General features: G+C 38.5%; 1 pseudogene across 1 annotated transcript in view; it reads right to left on the minus strand.

Moving 5' to 3' along the window:
* Positions 1-16804, minus strand: part of LOC309801628 (ferritin light chain-like) — a 43680-nt pseudogene extending 26876 nt beyond the window's left edge. Inside the window, exon 1 of the transcript in view lies at positions 16542-16804. The product of the transcript in view is annotated as a ferritin light chain-like (transcript). The remainder of the gene's footprint in view (positions 1-16541) is intronic.
* Between the last annotated feature and the right edge of the window lie 6674 nt (positions 16805-23478).

The raw sequence follows: 23478 nt of genomic DNA on the forward strand, positions 1-23478 counted from the left end.
CATGGAAAGGGAACACTGCAAGGGAACACTGTTGCTGAATCCAGCTCCGCTCTCTGAATCTTTACTCTCTCTGTGATTTTGGTCCTTAAAGTTCTAGCTTCCTTGTTATTTCTCAATTCCAATTCTGGTTTCCTTAGTCCTATGACATTGTCCTAAGATCTACTGGCTTTTCTACCTCTTAGGAGCCACATTTGGTTTCTCAGCCTTTTGCTCTTCATCAGTAGTTTCTAAATGACTGGGCTAGAAAAGCATGTGCAGAATATTGTTCTCACTTCAGTGAGTTTCTTTCTCTATTTTACTTTTCTAGGTCATGGCTACCTCAGTAGCTTTCTAACGCTCACAGTCCAATGTTGCTTATGATTTATCTGGCCTTTCTAGTATGTTTTCCTAAGGTAAACTGATATAGTTGGAAACAGAAGTTCGTACCACCATTTAAAAAATGCTGTTTTGTCTTTCTATGAACTCTCTTTTCGTCCCATCTTCTGTCACTTTTTCCCACCAAAAATTCCCATTCTCCCAGATAGATTATTTTAAGATGAAAAATTATTATTAAGCTAATATGTTAATTTTGAAAGGAATTAATTTTGCTTTGAACAAGAACACAGATTGGTGAATGGAATATGGAAGATTCCTTAAGACCTTTTTCATCTCTAAGAGTAGTATCCAACCATCGGTACCATAATAAGTTTGTCAACAATGGAAGAAAGCAGTCTTTATAAAATCAGCATTATTCAGTACTCTCAAAAACTGCTTCACTTTCCTGCTCATGCCACCAATTTCCAAATGTTCAATAGGAGCAGAGAATCATGGGATGGGATGTGGAGAAATGGCCTGTCATAGTAACTATAAATATTGGAAGAATGGAATTATAAATAAAGTGGGTTTTCTATGAATATATTTGAAGTGTTTGTTCCTACAGAACTTCTAGAATAAGACTCAAAAGTTTAACATAGAAACACCTCTTAATAAGTATGAAAATCACTAAAATTTATCTCATAATTCTTTTTTCTTTTGTGTTATATGATTGTCAGAGTCACACCAAACTATTTTTATCTGGACTTCACAGATCTTCTTATTTTTACTATGGGATCAGTTACCCTACATTTTTGAAATTTGGCAAAATAGTTAAAGTTGGAACATTTCCCCAAAATCCAGGGCATATGACTTACATTTCTGTAGAAGGCAATATTATATTTCTGTCTAGTTCTGGGGTAAACATTTTCATACCTGCCAATCCAATTTGACGAATGTATCATTTTTCCAGTGCACTAGTGTAAAGTAAATGGTAAATTCAGTCAAACAGTCATTTCATACATCAAAAAGGAAAATCAGTCAACACAGTTGTCTGACTGAAATGAATGAAGAAAACAAATCAAGGCAAACAACTGTCCCAGTAGACTTGTATAAATACAGTAGTGGTGTCATGTGCAGAATTAATCTTCCCTCACCCTTAACTGGAGAACACTCTGCCAGCCAATTCAGTCACTCAAATGATACTGAATTATAATATTCCAGTTTCATTTACTCTCAGTTACTGCTGACTGCCCTTCCTTCTCCTTCATCTGTCCATCAGTGGAGAATGTCAGAGCAGGAGAATAGTAATATTGGCATATTGTAATGTACTGTCGTGAATTCTACAGCTTCAAAATTCTTAGGATAACTCAATGATCTTAAAGAGTCTGGTGCAGAAAGGATATGTGAATTAAATCACAGACCACTGTCTGACCCTTCCAGCACTAACACCCCTTATTCCTGGTTCTAATATATCACAGAATACTCAAGAGGAAGGTTTTGAGTGGTCAGCAGAAATATGGCTCCAAGGCAGCCACATGGAAAAGAAATGTTGTCATCTCTGATCCACTTTAAAGTTGACTTGTCTTTTACTCATAAACCAGATTCAGTGTGAATTCTGTTCTGCTAAATGTTAGAGAATCTATTGGAGGAGTGTGGCCAATTCTTTTGAATTTTTTTACTCTCTAACTTTTTGTTTTTTTAACATCTTTATTGGAGTAGAATTGCTTTACAATGCTGTGTTAGTTTCTGCTTTATAACAAAGTGAATCAGCTATACATATACATATATCCCCATATCTCCTCCCTCTTGTGTCTCCCTCCCACCCTCCCTACCCCACCCCTCTAGGTGGTCACAAAGCACCGAGCTGATCTCCCTGTGCTACGTGGCTGCCTCCCACTAGTTTGTGTTTTACATTTGGGAGTGTATATATGTCCAAGCCACTCTGTCACTTCATCCCACCTTACCCTTCCCCCTCCCCGTGTCCTCAAGTCCATTATCTACGTCTGCGTCTTTATTCCTGTCCTGCCCCTAGGTTCTTCAGAAGAATTTTTTTTTCAGATTCCATATATCTGTGTTAGCATATGGTATTTGTTTTTCTCTTTCTGACTTACTTCACTCTGTATGACAGTCTCTAGGTCCATCCACCTCACTGCAAATAACTCAATTTCATTTCTTTTTATGGCTGAGTAATATTCTACTGTATATATGTGCCACATCTTCTTTATCATTCATCTGTCGATGGACACTTAGGTTGTTTCCATGTCCTGGCGATTGTAAATACTGCCACAATGAACATGGTGGTACATGTCTCTTTTCGAATTATGGTTTTATTAGGGTATATGCCCAGTAGTGGGATTGCTGGGTCGTACGGTAGTTCTATTTTTACTTTTTTAGGGAACCTCCATACTGTACTCAATAGTGGCTGTATCAATGTACATTCCCACCAACAGTGCAAGAGGGTTCCCTTTTCTCCACACCCTCTCCAGCATTTATTGTTTGTAGATTTTTTTTTTTTTGGTATGCGGGCCTCTCACTGTTGTGGCCTCTCCCGTTGCGGAGCACAGGCTCCGGATGTGCAGGCCCAGCGGCCATGGCTCACGGGCCCAGCCGCTCCGCGGCATATGGGATCCTCCCAGACCGGGGCACGAACCCGTATCCCCTGCATCGGCAGGCGGACTCTCAACCACTGCGCCACCAGGGAGGCCCTGTTTGTAGATTTTTTGATGATGGCCATTCTGACTGGTCACAGAAAAAACTTTGGCATGGTGTTCATCATCTAACTTATCCTAACATGCAGACATTTATGAGAGTAAAGTCATGTCTTTGCCAGAGTGGGTTGCTTATCTGGGCAACTGGGTCAAATCAAGAAGGGCAAATGTAGGCTGCCAGAGTAAATAAGGAGAGGAAAAACAAAAGAACGAGCCATATCATTCATCAGTGATTTTCCCCCCAATATTCTTAGCCTCCACCTATCTCCATCTTACTGGTAACACAGGAACTAGACTGAACTATCAGGTAAAAGGTCTCTACAGAAACTGAGGTAATATAGAAAATTTAAAAAAACATAAAATTGTAAACTTTCTTCCTAGGGCTAATTGAGATGATACTTCAATAATAACATAAGATCAGGTGAGGTCTAAAGAAATTTTAGAAAACCTGGATACAGTAAGAAAACATCTGTTCACCAGCATCCAAATGTTAGAGAGACACCAAGACGTGGGCCAAGTTCTGGAGAGAAGGGAAACACAGATGCAAGCCTGACATTTGGTGCAGCTTTTCTCCTTGGGGCATTTGCTGATTCAAATGTTACAGCCTAGGAGCTGAAAAGCCAAGGAGTTCAAAAGACTGTAACCACAGAAGCCAAATGGCAAGAGCTCAAGCTAAAGGCAACAACTAATGGAATGACAAGCTACGCGTATCCTTAGTCTCACAGGGCTGCGGGAACCATTACATTTAAAGCCTAACAAATACAAGGGTAGTTGGGAATAGGGAGAATCCAAACTTTCACACGGTTAATCCCAAAGGGCAACACCCATAGAGGAAGGACAAGACAGAAATAGAGCACCCTTCACACAGACGGAAAAAAAAGGCTTTTAATGAGCTCAAACTGAGAATGGACTAAGGTTTCCAGTCCCTATAGTAACTGTCTGCCATGGGCAAAAGGAAATCTTTTCAAGAGAACAATAACAACATCCAGAATGTGGAGGTATCTTTATAGTTTCCTAAAATAAGTTAAGCCCAATTTTAATAGAAAAAATAATTGGACATACCAGGAAAAAGACTAAATGATCAAAAGCTCAAAAAAGAAAGAAAGAAAGAAAGAAAAAAGACAATATAAATAGATACAGGAGGACAAGAGTGAGTAGGCATTGGGTAAAAAACAAAAGAAAACAACTATGATTAAACAAAGAAAATAGACACATGGCAAATAAGCATATGAAAAGATGCTACACATTCCATGTCATCAGGGAATTTTAAATTAGAATAACGAGATACCACTACACACCTATTCAAATAGCTAAAATCCAAATAATGAAATACCAAAGTTGTTGATGATGCAGAACAACTGAAATTCTCATTTGCTGCTAGCAGGGTACTTGGCAGTTTCTTACAAAACTAAACATACTTTTACCATACAGTGATCTAGTAATCATGCTCTTTGGTATTTACCCATAGGAACTGAAAAGTTATGTCCGCATAAAAACCTGCACATGGATGTTTATAACAGTTTCTTTCATAATTGCCAAAACTTGACATCAACCAAGATGTTTTTCAATAGGTGAATGGATAAACAAACTATGGTATATCGGTACAAAGGAATAGCATTGAGCAATAAAGAGAAAATGCTATGAAGCCATGAAAAGACATGGAAGAAGCTTAAATGCATATTGCTAAGTGAAAAAAAAAGCCAATCTGCAAAGGCTACATGCATATTATATGATTGCAGCTATATGAAATTTAGGAAAAGGCCAAAGTGTGGAGACAGTCAAAAGATCAATGGTTGCCAGAGGTTGCGGGGAGGGAGAAAAGGATGGGTGAAGCGCGGAATTTTAAAGGCAAAGAGACTTCCTGTGTATGGTTCTGTAATGGTGGATACAGGTTATTGCACATTTATCAAAAATCATATAATGTACAAAACAAAGAGTGAAGTCTAATGTAAACCATGGACATTAGTTAGTAATAATGTATCAATATGGGTTCATTAACTATAACAAACATCTTACGCTAATGTAAGATGTTAATAATAGGGGAAACTGGGTAGAGAGCTAAGGAGGTACGAGAACTCTGTCCTTTCTGCTTAACTTTTCTGTAAACCAGAAACTGCTCCGAAATAGTCTGTTAAAAAAAAAAACAAATCTAGACCTGCATACATAACTTGCACGTAAATCCAACCACAGCAGCATTATTCATAAGAGCCCCAAAGTGGAAATAACCAAATGGCCATTTACTGTGAATGGATAAATGAAACATAGTAATATCCACACCATGGAATATTATTCAGCCATAAAAAGACATCAAGTACTGATGCATGCTACAACATGGATGAACCTTGAAAACATGCTAAGTAATTGTATGATTCCATTTGTATGCAATGTCCAGTCTAGACAAATCTGTAGAGACAAAGTATATTAGTGGCTGCCTAGGGTTTGGAGAAATGGGGGAGTGAGTGACCTATAATAGATTCTTTTTCTTTTGGTGGGTGGATGAAAGTTCTAAAATTGATTGTGGTGGTAGATGCATAACACATTAAATTGTACACTTTAAATAATATGGAAAGTAAATTATATCTCAATGAAACTATTATTTAAAATTATGATTAATGTATTAAAAGAAGGGCAACATGTACAATTTAAGCAAAAATTATCTGTGAAATGCAACCAAAAGAAACTTCTAGAATTAAAAAAGTTGAAATTAAGCACTCAGAAGATTGGTTGAACAGTACCTTAGTCAAACAAAAGAAACGAATACAAATGTCAATTAAAAAATAACTACAGGGCTTCCCTGGTGGCGCAGTGGTTGAGAGTCCGCCTGCCGATGCAGGGGACACGGGTTCGTGCCCCGATCCCGGAAGATCCCACATGCCGCGGAGCGGCTGGGCCCGCGAGCCATGGCCGCGGAACCTGTGTGCCCGGAGCCTGTGCTCCGCAACGGGAGAGGCCACAGCAGTGAGAGGCCCGCGTACAGCAAAAAAAAAAAAAAAAAAAAAAAAAAAAAAAAAAAAAAAAAAAAAACTACACAAAAATTTGGAGGGAAAATGATGGAAAACAGAGAAATAAGTACTTAAGACATATAGAGTATATGTGAAACACTGTGTCTAGCCAGCCCCAAGTCACACAGCCTAGGAAGGAGACACACAGCCTACCTGAATCACAAGGACTTCTCCAAAGTAAAAATGAGGTTCTGAGGCCAGAAGTGGAAGGAATGAATTACAAAGGAAAAGAACAATGGTAAACTGTAATGTAGATATACATCAGTAAATACATAGGTTCCCTGGGGTTGTGATCTGGTATAAACAATAAAAAGAAAAGAGATAAGACTCATAGTAGAGGCTGCTAGATTCTGCTGAGGAAAATGTCCAGGGAGGGAAGAGTTGATTTATTTCATTATTTTTTTAGAGTCCACATATAAGTGACATCATGCACTATTTGTCTTTGTCTTATTTCACTTAGCATAGTGGCCTCCAGTTTTATCCATGTTGACTTAAATGATAGGATTTTCTTCTTTTTTAAGGTTGAATAATATTCTATTCTATATATATACCATATTTCCTTTCTCCATTAATCTACTATGGACACTTAGGTGGTTTCCATACCTTGGCTCTTGTGCATAATGCTACAATAAACATGGGAGTACAGATATCTCTTCAAATTATGATGATATTTCCTTCGGATATATACTCAGAAGTGGGAGTGAGGAAGAACTTATGACACAAATCGACCATATGTAAAAGATGTTGTAGGAATGAAAAAGTCTGAACACCTAGAAAGAGTGTGGAGTATCTGGAAAGGTCATTGTTCAAGGTCATACATAGTTTAAAGTTATGACATTTCAGTGAGCCTGTGTGCATGAAGGCTTGCTTATATTTGGGGATTTGAATACAGTGCAAAGAAGTGTTGCTAAATTTTCGATCAACATCAAAAAAAGGGTGGAAATGTTTTTTTCTTTGATTATGAAACTGCAGGAAAGGAAGCCTAGAATTCTAGGCCCACTAGAATTTTCCCTGATGATAGTGCTAATTTAGGAGAAGAAGAAGGATCCAAGACTATAGAACAATTCTGAAAGCAAAATAAGACTGCCGAGTCTTCACCCAGTGTATGAGATTAAGTTTTAATGGCATATGATGAAGTGGCCATGACACAGCCGGCAGAGCTCGTTGAGTTTTGGAAAATGGCTCTTGAAGCTACAGGAAATGGACAGTAGACATAGAAAAAGAACAAGGTAAATGCCAAAGAGTGGAAGGACAAAATTAATCAAGAGAAAAGTCAAAAATAGAGAAGAAAAGCAGTAAACGTGACAAAGAAAACCAAAAGCTTGCTCTTTACAAACACCAATAAAATAAGCCATATTTGGCAAATATGATAGAGATGGGACTAGCTATAAAACAGAGAGAATTTTTTTTTTAATTACAAAAGAATACTATGGTAGCTTTATACCAACACATCTAAAAATCTGGACAAAATGGCTGATTATGATTAGTTATATGCAGCCATTATTTACTCCTGTTTTGAGTAGAGAATACAAGAAGCTTTATGAAAATAGAAAACATAATCAAAGATATACACCTTAGAAAGACATCAGTTATTTTCCAATATATATAAAAAATTAGAAGAGTCCTAATACGAAAATCAGATATGGGGCTTCCCTGGTGGCGCAGTGGTTGAGAGTCTGCCTGCCGATGCAGGGGACACAGATTCGTGCCCCGGACCGGGAAGATCCCACATGCCACGGAGTGTCTGGGCCCGTGAGCCATGGCCGCTGAGCCTGCGCGTCCAGAGCCTCTGCTCCGCAACTGGAGAGGCCACAATAGTGAGAGGCCCGTGTACTGCAAAAAAAAAAAAAAGAAAGTGAGTGACAACTTAAATGATATATGGAATATTTTGCTGACTTACAAGAGCATGCATAATTAAATATGACCCAGTTGAAATGTTAATTTTATTTTAATGTGTATGTTGGGATGGAGTCTTCAAGGTGCCAGAAAACAAGCATTCATCCATGCTGTTTGGAACTGCAGCACACAGACACCTTCAGTTACCAGTTCTGTTCATGCCACAGAATCATCTTCAGAAAACATACTGTTTTTTATGGACCTGGTATATATCTTAATTAGTTTGAAGAATTCCCCAAATACCTGTTAATATGTAGTGCTCCAATTCCAATCTTGCCACGTCCTGTACCAGTGACACAGCACATAGGAGTTTCATTTCTCTTTCTTTCTCTGGGTTGTTCAGAACCCAACGAAAGAACAATGGAATGGCATCAAAGAGATCAGGGTTCTTGTCCCAGAGTTACCATAAAATAAAAGTGTCCTCTTGGGAAAATTATAGTTATTCTAGGCCCCTTTCCTTTTCTTTACTTTGACAGAGCTGCACTAGATGACCCCAAGTAACATTGCACTCTTTGCAGTAGTAGCTTAGATGTTACTGGTTTTCTGAAACAAATGAAGACAATGACACATGAAACTGTGCCACATCTCTGTAACTATGTTTTCTTAGAGTTGCCTCCATTTTACAGATGATAAGATGGCTGAGCAAAGAAGTAGATGTCTTGACCAGAGGTTGCAGAGTAGATGGAACTGAACCACAAGTTTCCTTCTTTCCTGAAGCTCACTTAGCCAAAACATAGCCTTCTGAATATTAAGCTGTAAACCATATTATCAGTATGCTTTAAAAGAAGCGGTTCTTCTAGGATTTCCAATTAATAGCAGGAGGTTTTGAAATTCTTCAAAGATCATCTAATTTTGTGAGATTTACAGCTCAATTTTCCTGTCAAGCAAGTTGTATTAGTGCCAATCATCTGAGCTTCTGGATGCTTCTCTGAACTTCTTGAAGTTTTCCTCTTGCTCTCTGAAATTCATGCCAGATAAGCCTTTTTCTAGAGCGCATATACAGACTTGTGTATTTTTATACAGAAAAGCAATGCAGTGAGTCAGGACGGGGGTTAAGCCCTCATTCTCAGAGTGGTATTGAGCTCCTGGTGAAATATAATCATCATTTCCTCAGAATCGAAAAGCAGTTATCTCTAGTTTTTAATCCCATTAACTATTTATACATTTATGTATGATACATGTATTTATTGTACCTACTAGGTGTGTTCTCTTTGGGAAGTACAAAGCTCTTTGAGATATAGGTTGTTCATTTTTTCGTTTTCCCACAAATACTGTGACCTTTTGAGCAGGAAGGTCTATATTTTACTAACATCTAGAACCAGCAGTTAACACGGTGTCTAAGATGTAGTCAATAAATATGAAATACATAAATGAACACATTTTTAAGGAAGGAAATGAACAAATAGACATTTTTCATTTTCAGTCACAAAGCAACCAGAGACATAAAAATGATACAGACAACGAGTGCTACGGTCATTCAAATAAGGCATAGAATAGATACAACAAGGATCTCCTTATTGGCACAGGGAACTCTACTCAATATTTTGTAATAACTTATAAGGGAAAAGAATGTGAAAAAGGAATCACTGTGCTGTACACCTGAAAGTAACACAACATTGTAAATCAACTATACTTAAATTAAAAAACAAACAAACAGACAACAACAACAAAAAAAAAACCCGAAAGAGGTCATAGAAGTTTTTATGAGATTCCATAAGAGAAGCCAAACGAGGACGTGCAAGACGGCTTTTGAATCAATTCACAGGAGAGGTCACAGAGAAACTTGTCTTTGACCTGAACTTGAGTTTCCATTAAGATTGCAACACAGGGATATTACAGATGAAGGTAATCACATAAACTTACTACACTGAAACTTGCAGAGGTTATGAGTGTTGTTCAAGATCCCAAAGCAAGTGCATTGTGGAATCAGAATTTTAAGTGAGACCTAATGAACTAAAAACAAACAAACAAACAAACAAACCTTTTCTGTGATAACATGTTGCCTTTGAAGTCGTTATTTTGGTGGGTTGGTAGAAAGTGGTTCCCGTGTTTCTGGCAGCAATGACTAGTTCTGTCCCCTCCGCAGTCCCCCACCCCCGAGTTGATCCTCAAAGTTTCCTTTAGAATGGACTTGCTAAAATGCAGACATGCAAGTATTCATGACGCCTGTGTCTAATCATTTCTCCTGCCATTGCCTACTTCACTTCTGGATTATATGAACAATTCACTGTCTTCATTTATGCTTTTCCCTCCTCCAAGAATTCCTTTCTCCCTATGGGGCACCTGGGAAACCCACTTCATTTTTCAAACCTCAGTTTACATATTATGTCTTTTGTGCAGTCTTCTTTTTAGTGTTGTGATCACATGCTTCTTTTTGCTACCCTTGCACTTCTGCATGCCTGATTGTTGCACTCGCTACACTGTATTGTGATTGTGTTGTTTACATATATCTGTGTTCTCCTGGGCAACATTCCTTGGGGCCAGGGACTACCGTTTTTCATCTATTGATGTTGCCTTAGCATGTTACTTGTTGCGAAGTAGTTAGTTATAAAAATGAGATTTGTTTAAATTGAAAATTGTTATGTACATATTAGTTATTATCATTTGCAGATATAACAGGAAAAAATATTAATGCTGGTGCTGAAAGTTCACTTCTAGTAAATGATGGTGGTACTTGACTTCACTTATATTATTTTCCCCACTATTTTATATCTTTCTACCTGATATCTCTTCTTTATTCCCATCTCTTTCTTTATTACTAAACCAAGAAAAACAGGGATGAGGGTAGGGCTAGGCCATACTTGGCTGGAATAGTAAAGAAATTGTGTGGGGCTTTGGTGAGAAAATCCTGAAGCATACAGGTCTGCATCTTCCTTTTATTTTTATTTTTTTGCGGTACGCGGGCCTCTCACCATTGTGGCCTCTCCCGTTGTGGAGCACAGGCTCTGGAGGCACAGGCTCAGCGGCCGTGGCTCACGGGCCCAGCCGCTCCACGGCATGTGGGATCTTCCCGGACTGGGGCACGAACCCATGTCCCCTGCATCAGCAGGTGGACTCTCAACCACTGCGCCACCAGGGAAGCCCCTGTTTGAAGTTTTTTGATAAATTAGATTTGATAACACAGTTTCATAAAAACTTAGTTTGGACATTTCTGAACCTCTTTTTTTGTTTCCTTATGTAAGAAAGCTGCTTGTTTAGGGTTAATACTAATTCAATGGGGGTAAGATTTACACAGGACCAACCCTAACATTCATAGTGTGTGGCACAGGAAACAACTTTGAATGGTCATTTCAAGGAACAATATACTTAAGTGTATACAATGAGTAAAATGGATGAACTACACAAATTTATGAGTTGAAAACCATAGAATCATAGAATTTTCTCACTGTAAAGGCTCTTACTTTTCCAACTGCTTAACTTCAACCTCTGTTAAAGCACTTCAGTAACAGGGAGTTCTTGAGTTTAAAATGCAGTCGGTCCATTTTATAGTTGAAAGGTCCTACTTGTCAAAATATTCATCCTTTTATCAACCTAAACCTGTCTACTTGGTCTAAAATCTTCAGTGTGGGACAGTCTAAACCCTTTTTCATAGGACAACTCCTAAAATCGTTTAGAGCGACCACCTACTTCTCTCCTGGTCTTGCTTCATGTCATCTATTCCCAGTTCCTTCAATTACTTCTTATTTTAGATTCCAGACACTTTACTGAATTCATCACTTTCTTCAGTATAATAACTCATTTGCTGAATGTGATATTTTAAGCCTAAAAGGATTTGTTTACTGTTTTCTGTAAAGAATTAAAACATAAAGTGTCCAATCAACCAATAATTCATATACACCAACATGATTCATATACACCAATTGATAAGGAAAATTTGAAAAGTCAAATTACTTCATTCTTAAAGAGTGATCATAGTATGTCCTTATTTAAAATGTACAGGAAATATGAATTTTCTTTCTGTGCATCTATAACAGTGCCCTCTTGCAGGGTACAGAGGATCCTCCATTGATGCTGCCTAATGATGTGTATGTGATATCCTGATATTTACTAAGAAGTTAGACATTCAGGAGGATTTTTTGTTCCCAGCAGACATACACATATGAATTTTTCTTCTCTATTTTTGTGTGTTTCTAACTTTTATTATTCATCTATTGGCACTTAAGTGCATTCACCAAACTGCATCATAAACATCAAAGTAGATTACTTCACTTTTCCTTTTATGAGATTATTATACTTGTCAACCAATATTTGAGCCCTTAATATGGGCAAATCATCCTAGCCTGTTAAGCACAGAGGTAAAGAGCATGGAGTTGAGAGGGCACACACCAAGATTTGAACAAATTACTTAATCTCTCTAAGTCTTCATTTTTGTATGTGAAAAATGAGAATAATTACAATGATTGAACTCATAAGGTGGATCGTAGAAAACATCTAGGTGCTACGTGCAAAGAGCTTGTTTGACTACCTGGCAAATATATCCATTCTTTATTAACATGATGGTGATGATGTTGATGGTGATGATGATGATGATGCAGCTACCAGCAGGTGTCCTTATTAGGTTGGTAAGGATGGTGAATAAGCCACAAGATCATGTCTGTGAACATTTGCATTCTAAGGCTACACTGCCTTTGCCTTCCCAACTCCGGCTCCACTCCTCATCTGTTTAAACATCTCCCAAGATAGCTCAGGTCTTCTCCTCTGTGAAGCTATTCTGAACTACTCCTCTAGAATGAACTTAAAATACATTGCTTGCACTTATATTAATTTATATCAAGTACAAACTTCTGCAGTGGAATCACTCATCCTCCGTCAACCTTATATGGACCTTTACCTCCAACCCTGATACCTAGCAAATCCTTCCACTACATTATAAATTATTAACCATAAGGTTTAGCATGTTCTCTCTTCCAAGGTATTTAGAACTTTAAAGGAGAAAGAAGCCTGCCCAAGTGGACAAAGCTAACACTTATCAAGCATGAGCTCCCAACATTTGCACCAGACAATTTCACATCATCTCATTATAAACTGACAATAATCTTTGTGAGGTTGGGGTCCTAACCTTCTTTTTACTGTGGATCCCTTTGACAATATGGAGTAGCCCATTTAAAGAGTCTTAAAACAACACTTTTAAATTCATAAAATATAATACATAGAATCTCAAAAGAAACTAGTTACTATGTTTTAAGTGCAGTCATTAGAATATTTTAAAAACCAAATTTGTGATATAGAAACGAATGGGTATTTAAACTCATTAAATAACGAGATACAACAGAGACTCTATTAACTACTATACTTAAAAATAGTGATGTTGGGGAGATGGGTTCACAACTCTGATACATGTGTACTGAAATTGAACAATTAAATAAATAGATGGTGGATGGTGGTAGCCACATTTCTCAATATTGAAGTATGAATTTACAGATAAACAAGAGGAGAAGGCTAAACTAATCTCAGCGTTAATGCATTATAGTTGCAGACATCAGTATACACTCAGCTCAATATAGATATAGATAGTTATATATAGAAATATTTACTGATATGTGTATATACATGGGTTAGTATACATATATATTTCTTTGTTCTCTCAGTCAAGAGAGCCTAATCAAATAATAGCCCATTAGCAACAGCACATCTAGAGCCCAGATCTTGGTTTCTATTACTACTCTCCAATAAAAGGAATCAGGGCTCCTCAGAGAAATGACTGATTCTAGGACTGGGGCAGGAAATACACAAAATGAGCCTGGAGCATCTTGTGGTACCAGAAAGTCAGGAAGTGTTAAACACACACACAAACATGCATGCTAAACACAGATACACAGACACACACAAACTCACACACCCCAAAGGGAGTATGTCAAAGGAGCACAGGCGCCAAAAGCAAACGCTCCCAATGGCCAAAGCTGGAACAATTCAAACAACAAAATAAAGTAGTATTGGATTATAACCCAAAGGATAAAGTAGATATCCATGAGTCTATACTGATATAAATAAATATCAATAATTGAATAAATTAATGTTTAGGGGAAAATAGACAAATCTGTGTGGAAGAATTCCAAATACTTTATGTACATACTCTGTCCTCAAGGAGGTGGATCATAACTCTCCACTCTTTGGGTTTGTGCTTCACATAGTGACTTCCTTCCAACAAGTGTAGTGTGGAAGGGGTAGAGGAGTAACTTTACAGTGGAGAAATCTGAGACACGGCCTCAGCCAGGTTATCAAGGTCAACATCAACAGGCAAATCACGTTGATAGCATGTACCCTTGATAAGATGTTATAAAAAAGGCACTTTATCTGGTTGTCCTCCCAATAAACCATAATCCCAGTCTTACCATGAGAAAAGCATTGGACAGTTTACATTAGTGAGGTATGCTACAAAACACTTGATCACTGCTCCTCAAAACCGTCAAGGTTGGGGCTTCCCTGGTGGCACAGTGGTTGAGAGTCCGCCTGCCAATGCAGGGGACACAGGTTCGAGCCCTGGCCTGGGCAGATCCCACATGCCAGGGAGCAACTAAACCCGTGCACCACAAGTACTGAGCCTGCGCTCTAGAGACCGTGAACCACAACTACTGAGCCCATGTGCTGCAACTACGGAGGCCCACGCGCCTACAGCCCGTGCTCCACAACGAGAGAGGCCACTGAAATGAGAGGCCTGCGCACTGCAACCAAGAGTAGCCCCCGTTTTCCGCAACTAGAGAAAGCCCACGTGCAGCAACGAACACCCAACACAGCCAAAAATAAATAAATTAAATAAATACATTTAAAAAAGAAACTGTCAAGGTTATCAAAAACAAGAAAAGCCTGAGAAACTACCACAGCCCAGAGGAGCCTAAGGGGGCTTGATAACTAAATGTAATGTGGTGTCCTGGATGGAAGCCTGAAATGGAATTAAGGACACTAGGCAAAAGCCAAGGAAATCTGAATAAAGTACAGACTCTGGTTAATATTATTGTATTAATATTGGCTCGTTAATTGTAAAAAAGGTACCACACTAGCGTACGGTGTCAATAATCGAGGAAATTGGGAATGAGATATATAAGAACTCTGTATTATCCCCTTAATTTTTCTGTATATCTAAAACCATTCTAAAATAGATATAGTCTATTAGATAAAACAAAAAAGGTAATGATGATTTGATTGTAACATCAGACTAGTGATACTTTGAGATAACTATAAAAACTGCCTTAGGAAATTGTCTGTGGTATCTGCTGGGGATATAGTCACAGGTACTCCTAATATTATTGTGGTTTGTTGTCTGCATTTAGATTTAAAGGACATGCTAAATACTAAATTGCAGCTAGAGGTTAGTGAAATTAAAGATGTAATATTCCCATCCAGATTCCACATACACTTTGATACATATTAAGAATCCCCTGCTCTTTGGTGAGGTCTAATTTTATGAAAGTGAAACTCAGAGAGATGAATTAGGTTGTTCCAGCTTTTAAAAAGCCCGCATTCTAGGGTCAAGAATTCTTACTGAGCCTTGTTGAAACTGTTTGCTACACTACCTCCTAATTTTGGAACTGCTAAACAGAGAGTTGGGAACTCTTCCTAGATTAAAAGTACTGCCTTGGCCTTGTGCAATTACACTGTTTAGGTTGCTGGACAAATCCAAGGATAAAACTGGCCTGGACCTAGTGATGGGCAATTCCAAAAGCAAGCTGAATGTGAGAAGTTCACTCACAGAGAACCCTAGTGTCAAAAAGCCTCTCTACTTGGGAATGGCTGAACACCGGGAAAATAAGCCCTGGTTCAGCTGTAAAGAGAGCACATCCTTGGCCTTTTTTCCCCCTTAAGTCCGCAAACTGATGATCTGGTCAGCTTAGGAGAGGGAGGGAGGGAAGGAGGGAGGGAGGAAAATGAGAGAGAGAGAGAAACCTGTTAATAGCTGGTGCCAATTTAAAGAGAGAAGGAAAGGGTTTATTATATACGTATATGCTAATATTATTCCTAAAGCCAATTCTGATAAATCCTTCGGGAAAGAAAGAGATGCAGCCACCTGTTAATGTGGCTTCAGCTTCTTTGTTTCCAAATGTTACAGCGGTCACCAGACCAGCCATTCCACTTGGGGCGGGGCCAGGGGGTTAGAGGGGGAACATCTGTCCACTAAGGACACTACTGAACAGCAACAAAATCTTGGGGCGACCCCTCTCTCTTTCCTCGAGTGCTTTCGCTAGCCGGTCCTACTTCCCCACTCCTTTGGGAGTTTCCTGTTCCATTACGTAGGCAAGAGGGCGAGAGGTCCCAGCTTTCCTAATTGTGAGTGGTTTGGCTGGGTGTGTACGTGCGAGTAACTGTGTGTGTGTGTGTGTGTGTGTGTGTGTGTGTTGAGGGAAAGTGGAGCTTGCTACAGGGGCTTAGAAAAACTAGTCGCCAATTTAAAATATTTTCGGAGTGTCTGAATGATATCTTCAAAGCTAATCCCACTCTCAAATTCAGCGAAATGAACAATACAGATAAGGAAGATGAAGAGGGTGGAAAACCCACACAGCGGAATGGAGCTGTCCATGCCGCGGGAGTGACAGGGGAGCGCTCAGAGGTAAGGCGCTCTGCAGAGAAAGTCACTCTGGCTCTTCTCTCTCGGTCCACCAGCCGGCGACGCTTCTTCTGTAAAAGCATTCCTAGAAAATAACCCTACAACCGGGAAGGGTAGCGATCTTTGAGTGCAGTTTCCAGGAGCCGGTCCCCGCAGCAGGGAGAGGCCCCTCTCCCCCCGCGGCTGGCGCGGAATGTGGCGATCCGGCCCGGCGCGGGGGATGACTTCCTGCGGCCGGAGCTCGGCGGCGGGAGCGGCGGGAGCAGCTGCTGCAGCTGGCAGGTGGGGTGGGGGCCGGCCGAACTGACCAAGCACAGACCCGGCGCGGCGGCACTGCGGCCCCGGGGCAGCCGGCGCGGGGACATGCGCTGATTCGATCCCTCCGGAGAAGGTAAGCAGCCCGGCTATTATTAGCCTCGGCCACACTGCGCGGTGCTTTCTGCTTGGTTAGTAATGGGGTTTGTAATACAGAGGGAAGAAGGGGAATATCCCTGCCACCTTCTGCAATGGGAAAAGGAGCAGCAACTGGAATTGAAATATTAATCAGCCAAGTGCTTGAGATGATTGGAGGAGCGGTGTTACTGGGCAAACAAAGAAGGCGGTCAGCCTCTGTAATCTTAAGATAATCAACCATTGCTGTGCCACACTCGCTTCGATATTGAAGAGGATTCAGAATGGAAAATAATTTGAGTTTCACTTTTACGTTGCTACCTTCAACCTTCGCTTGGTTAATTTCTGGTTTGCGAGCAGCAGGTTCTTGTCAGCAGCCTAGAGAAGTAATCGGAAATCTTCCCTCTCCTTTTGCCTTCCTCAGTCTTCTCCCTTTCCAGTTATTAGAATGGGTCTGCACATTTCAACGTCAAACACCCACTTCAATACTGAACCTTTAGAAAGAATCTCAAATTAGAGGAGAAACTTACCTCCTGGAGTTCAGCTTGGGTTGAGCAGCACTTGTCCCCACTTCTCCCTTCATTTACCATCTTCTCTTGTCAATCATTTCATTGATTCCCCCACCCCCCCACCCCGGGGATGCTGTGCTCATTAACAAGCCAGCTCTTGTCAGCTCCTGTCCACCACCTCTGTTCCGTGACTGATTTTTCAAGGACCCAGAAAGGACATTGCCTTATACCATGTTTGGACTATTATCTGTGTCCTTCCCCAAAATACATGGCATGAAAAATCCTTTAAACCCAGTACCAACATGGTTTCCGATAACTCCCTTCATTGTAGTCACTGCAGCTACCAGATGGGTTTCGAGGACAGCAGAATCTGTTGGGGTGTGAGAAAGAGGGCTATACCTACATATTTTGCTCCACGTGCATAAGAATAGGTGGAAGTAGAAATGCAAATGTCAGTCTGTCCCGTTTTTCTTGAAGCTTTTTTAGTCCAGCTAGGTTGTGAGACACCTAGCTGGGTAGGGTATGGGGCAAGTCCTCCTGCAAAAGCAAGCAGTGTGTTTGTCCTAGGATTCCCCCAATAACCTCAAAAGAGATTCCAGAGAGGCTTTTCCCACAGGCAGTCAGAAAGCCAGGGGAGGTGGGCAAAGTAAACTTCAGGTTATTTGGGCATCCTCAAGTTAGTCTCCCCTTTTGGGGGTTCTGACCTAGGATTTCCCCACAAACGCTTTGCTGCTGAGCTCAAGTGCCCATTCTTGTTGCTCACCTAGGGATGTACAATTGAATGATAGTCTGTGAAATGGTGAAGATTGCTATGGTGGGGATTACAAATGTGCCACTTCACCAACAGAGAACAGTTGCAATAAGCCAGACTGTGTGGTGTCTGTGTGCCAATATTTCATTTAAAAAGAGATTTGTTATCTTTAAATCTGAAATTAAAGAGACAGTTTGACTCAAAAGGCCATGGGTTTTATTTTAACAAATTAAAATAGGAGACCAATGAAAAAGAGGTCCAGGGTTTATAGCTAACCTTCTTACCTTCTTTTTTTAAATATTGCTTTAGAACAAGATACTGGTTCTGAAAAATCATGTTACTTCTATTATATATCATTATTGTTTTTCTGATTACAAATTCTCTATTTATAGATACACTTTGGAAAGAGTTGAGTTGGTTTCTTTGTCTCTATCTTCAGTATATGAGGCAGAAGGAGTGGAGGGGGGTGGGCAAATCCCACTCCAAATGGCCCCCTCAGAGAACTGTTCCCCGGACCATGCAAACCTCTGGACCGATATTGTTTTGGCTGGTTGTTATTATTATCTTTAAATGTGGTTTGGGTTTGAAATATTAAATTTTCAATATTCTAAATTTTGTCTCAGGCACACCAACTAGAAGAGAGAACAAAGAACAAGAATAGCAAAACTATTTTCCACCTTTCTTACCTAATTGTAAAATATTTAATTATATGAATAATTATTCTGAATAATAAGTGAAAAACATATTAAAATAATAATTCATTTTTTAGAAAGTAGCCCAAGGTTTATGAAATACAGGTTAGTGCAATTGATCTTAAGTACAGTAAAAATTTCTGTAATTTTGAAAGGTGTTTTTATGTTGAGTATTAGTACATGAAAATATGCTAATGATGGTTAGAAATTGAAATGTCTGTTACTTGGTTTCTGAAGAAACTGAGTTCTTTGGCAAGAAATGGGTCAGGATTAGGGGACTGGAGCCGCCAAAGCCGGCATCATACCTGCCAGTGATTGTATAGGTGAGATGAATGCATTAAGTTATGGATTAGGGTTGGAGAAGCCTTCTGGGGAAGAAAGAAAACAAGATAGAAAATAGAATTTGTTATTTTAGTGCAACTAAGATAATTAAATTTAAGGTATTTCTGAATTTGGACTTCGTTATATTTAAACAATTTCTGAGGAAAGTTTCTAAATTCAAAGCCCTAGGTAGAAATAGTTGTATGATTTCCTAACCGAAACTAATTTATGACTCTATTTCCTTTGTTAAAAACGTTTCCCAGAGAAAGGAAAAATTAATTGCCCCGTGTTAAGGAGGAGTAATACCAAATAGAAGGATGTATTCTATTAGTTGCTAAATGAACTGTAGGAACTTTTTTGTAGATATGACAAGATAGAATTGAAATCAATCTGCTTTCCAATCACGTAAAAAAAAAAACATGTAGTCTGGTGGGTGGTCAGTGTTATCAGTAATTTAAGACTTGAGTACCCACTTAGGATTCACAAAGTTGCCCTCTCTTTACAAAAGGCATTTTCTGGTGCTGCATTACTGCCATTAGCTACAATTGAAATAGACTTATCCTGAGATTTTGAAAAACAGAAAAAGAAATAGTAGGATTCATAAGGCTTTGCCTCCACTGAGAATGGGTAGAAAAAGTGCTATTTTGAAAGTTATCAATGGCCTCTTAATTGCCAGATTTCTGCGCTGTTTCAACCTGCTCTTTATGCCTTTATTTTTAAGTTCTCTTCTAAGTTCTTTTTTAAAAATTTTACTGCTTAGTGTTTTATTCACTAAAATAGCATTTTTAATTGAAGTATAGTTGATGTGTAATATTATATAAGTTACAGGTGTAAAATATAGTGACTCACAATTCTTAAAGGTTATACTCCATTTATAGTTATAAAATATTGGCTATATTTTCTGTGCTATGCAGTATATCCTTATAGCTCATTTTATAATAATAGTTTGTACCTCCTAGTCTCCTATCCCTATACTGTTCTTTTTTAAAAAATTAAATACTTGTGTTCAAAAGTATTATTAATAAGTAATACATAAAGAGATATCTCTTTATCTAGTTTCTCACTAATCCCCTTAAATTACCTCATGACCAGCCTAGAACAAGTGCTGTTTATTTCTAGTTTGTGCCTCATGATATCACGACTATATGTCTTCATTTGTTCCTTTCACTCACCCTGCTACACGTTGAAACCTTGCTCACAGCATACACTGCCTCTTCCATGAACCCTTCCCCATACCCACCTTCCTTCTCATTTCAGATGTGTTTCTCCCTTGTCTAAATGCCTGTGGCACTTTCTATTTTGGTCTATCCTTTAGTTTGAACATGATTTGCTGTTGTAAAATAACCCTAGGGAGCAGAGTCTTTGACTAACAACTTTTTATCACCTGAAACTCATAATACAGTGCCCAGCTATGTATATGCAAAGTAGACGTTCAGCAATTTGATTTTAGTGAAGAAATTAGCTATTATTTTCCAGGGGTGTATATCCACCTACTCTAATATCCAAGTTAGGCTCTAAATAGTGTGTGCAGGTACATTTTAGTTTAAAATCCCTATATAATAATATAGTGAAAGTACATTCAAACAGTTATATTCAACAAAAGTTATTGTGAGCTTACATGCCCTTAAGTGGATATTGGCTCATCCGTATCAAAAAGCATAGTAAGCATTACAAAAGAAAACTTTAAAGAAGACATTGTACCAGCTTTCAGTATGCTTTCATTCTACGGAAAACAAGTAAGCAGGGGAAGATGTCTTGCGTAAATAAGTACTAGTCTTAAAGCGCTCTGCTAGGTACTTTCATCTATGGTGTATAATTTCATCCTTCTACTATATGCTAATTTTACACTGAGACTCAGAGATCTTACCTAAATGGCAGAGATTCTTTCCACATTCACATGCTGTTCTTTGAAGTGTTAACGAGTGAAGGAAAACTATAAAAACATAATCAGAGTAGTTTAAAATGGTTTTGTGGTCAGGCTTTCCAGTGCTTTTTAAACTTTTGGGTCTTAACATCCCCTTTAATAATTCAATAAAGGCTATGCGTCCACTCCCCAAGTACATACACAACACACACACATAGAATTTTGCCTGTAATTGCAGGTGTTCGCGGACCTAATAAAGCCCTCCTTTGCAAATGCTTTAAGGACATCTACGCTGGGCTCAGTTTTTCGTTTTGCTTGTTTTATGCTTAATATTTATTTTTGTACCTATTAAAATTAAACAAATTGTTATCTGTTATAGTTGAGATATAAACCTAAGCAGCTTCGTACTTTACAACTTTTCTTTTTGCATTTTTGTATTCTGTCCTTCTCTCTCACACAAACACACAAATTTATATAAATGAGATCAAATAATACTTTCCTGTGAAGAGAATGCTTAGAATTTATTCTTAACGATGTTTCTATATATCACACATCAGTGTTAGCTATAGTCATCATGTTGTACATTATGTCCATAGTATGTATTTATCTTACAATTGGAAGCTTGTACCTTTGACCGTCTTCCTCCAATTTCCCCTCCCCTGACCCTCTGTCTCCTGTAACCACAGGTCTGATCTCTTTTTCTGATTGTTTTCTTTTTCTTTAGGTTCCACATATAAGTGAGATCATATAGTGTTTGCCTTTCTTTCTCTGACTTATTTAACTTAGCATAAAGCCTTCAAGGTCCATTTCTGTTGTCTCAAATGGTAGCATTTCTTTGTTTTCTTACAGATGAATAATATTTCAGTGTGTGTGTGTGTGTATATACATATAATACGTATATATCTATAAATATATAAAACAACCTCTTTACCCATTTGTCCATCAATGGGCACTTAGATTGTTTCCATGTCTTGGCTATTATAAATAATGCTGCTATGAACATGGGGGTGCAGATATCTTTTTGAGTTAGTGTTTTCATTTTCTTTGGATATATTCCCAGAAGTGGAGTTGCTAGATATATGTAGTTCTAGTCTTAATTTTTGAGGATCCTCCATACTGTTTTCCATACTGGCTTTACCAATCTACAATCCCACCAACAGCACAAGGCTTCCCTTTTCTCCACATCCACACGAACATTTGTTATCTCTTGACACTTTTGAGGATGACTGTTCTAACAGGTGTGAGGTAATATCTCAATGTGGTTTTAATGTGCATTTCCCTAATGACTAGTGGTATTGAGCATCTTTTCATGTACCTGTTGGCTTTTCGTGTGTCTTCTTTGGAGGAATGTCTATTCGGGTCCTTTGCTCATTTTTTTAATTGGGTAATTTTTTTTTTGCTATTGATTTGTATGAATTTTTAATTTATTTTTGATAGTAACCCTTATCAGATATATGGTTTACAAATATGTTTTTCGCATTCTATAGGTTGTCTTTTCAATCACTTTGTTGATTTGTTTTTGCTTTTGTTTGCTGTGCAGAAGCTTTTTAGTTTGATGTAGTTCCATTTGTTTATTTTTTATTTTGTCGTTTGTGTTTTCAGTGTCATATCCAAAAAGTCATTACCAAACCCATGTAATGAGCTTTATTCCTATGTTTTCTTCTGGCAGTTGCATAGTTTCAGGTCTTACATTTGAGTCTTTAATCCAATTCAAGTTAGTTTTGTGAGTGGTATAAGATATTGGTCCAATTTCATTCTTTTACATGTGAATATCCAATTATCCCAGGGTTCCCTTGTATGTAACTTCTCTCTTTTCTCTTGCTGGTCTTAAAATTCTTTCTTTGTTTTTGACTTTTGATGATTTAATTGCAATGTGTCTCAGAGTAGCCCTATTTGAGTTCAACCTATTTGGGCTTGTTTGGACTTCATGGATATGGATGTCCATTTCTCATCCTAGGTTTGGGAAGGTTTCATCCACTATTGCTTTAAATATACTTTTTTTTTCCCTTTCTCTCTCTCTTTTCTTCTTCTGGGATTCCCATACATGAACATTGTTTACTTTATTGTGTCCCATAATTTCCATAGGCTTTCTTCACTCTTTTTATTCTTTTCCTTTTTGTTCCTTTCACTGGGTAATTTCTAAAGTCCTGTCCTCCAGTTTGCTGATTCTTTCTTCTGCATGGTCGAATCTACCTTTGAAACTTTCTATTGAATTCTTCAGTTCAGTTATTGTATTTTTAAAATCTAGTGTTCCTGTTTCTTTGATATTGCTACTTCCTTGTCAAACTTCTTGTCTTGTTCAAGCATTGTTTTCCTAATTTCACTTAGCTGTCTGTGTTTTCTTGTAGTTAACTAAACTTCCTTAGGAGGATTATTCTGAATTCTTTGACAGTTCATAGATATTCTTTTTTTTTTTTGTGGTGTGTGGGCCTGTCACTGTTGTGGCCTCTCCCGTTGTGGAGCACAGGCTCCGGACGTGCAGGCTCAGCAGCCATGGCTCATGGGCCCAGCC

The sequence above is a fragment of the Mesoplodon mirus genome (assembly GCF_964341445.2).
Source record: "Mesoplodon mirus genome assembly, contig: SUPER_3_unloc_10, whole genome shotgun sequence".
Taxonomy (NCBI): domain Eukaryota; kingdom Metazoa; phylum Chordata; class Mammalia; order Artiodactyla; family Ziphiidae; genus Mesoplodon; species Mesoplodon mirus.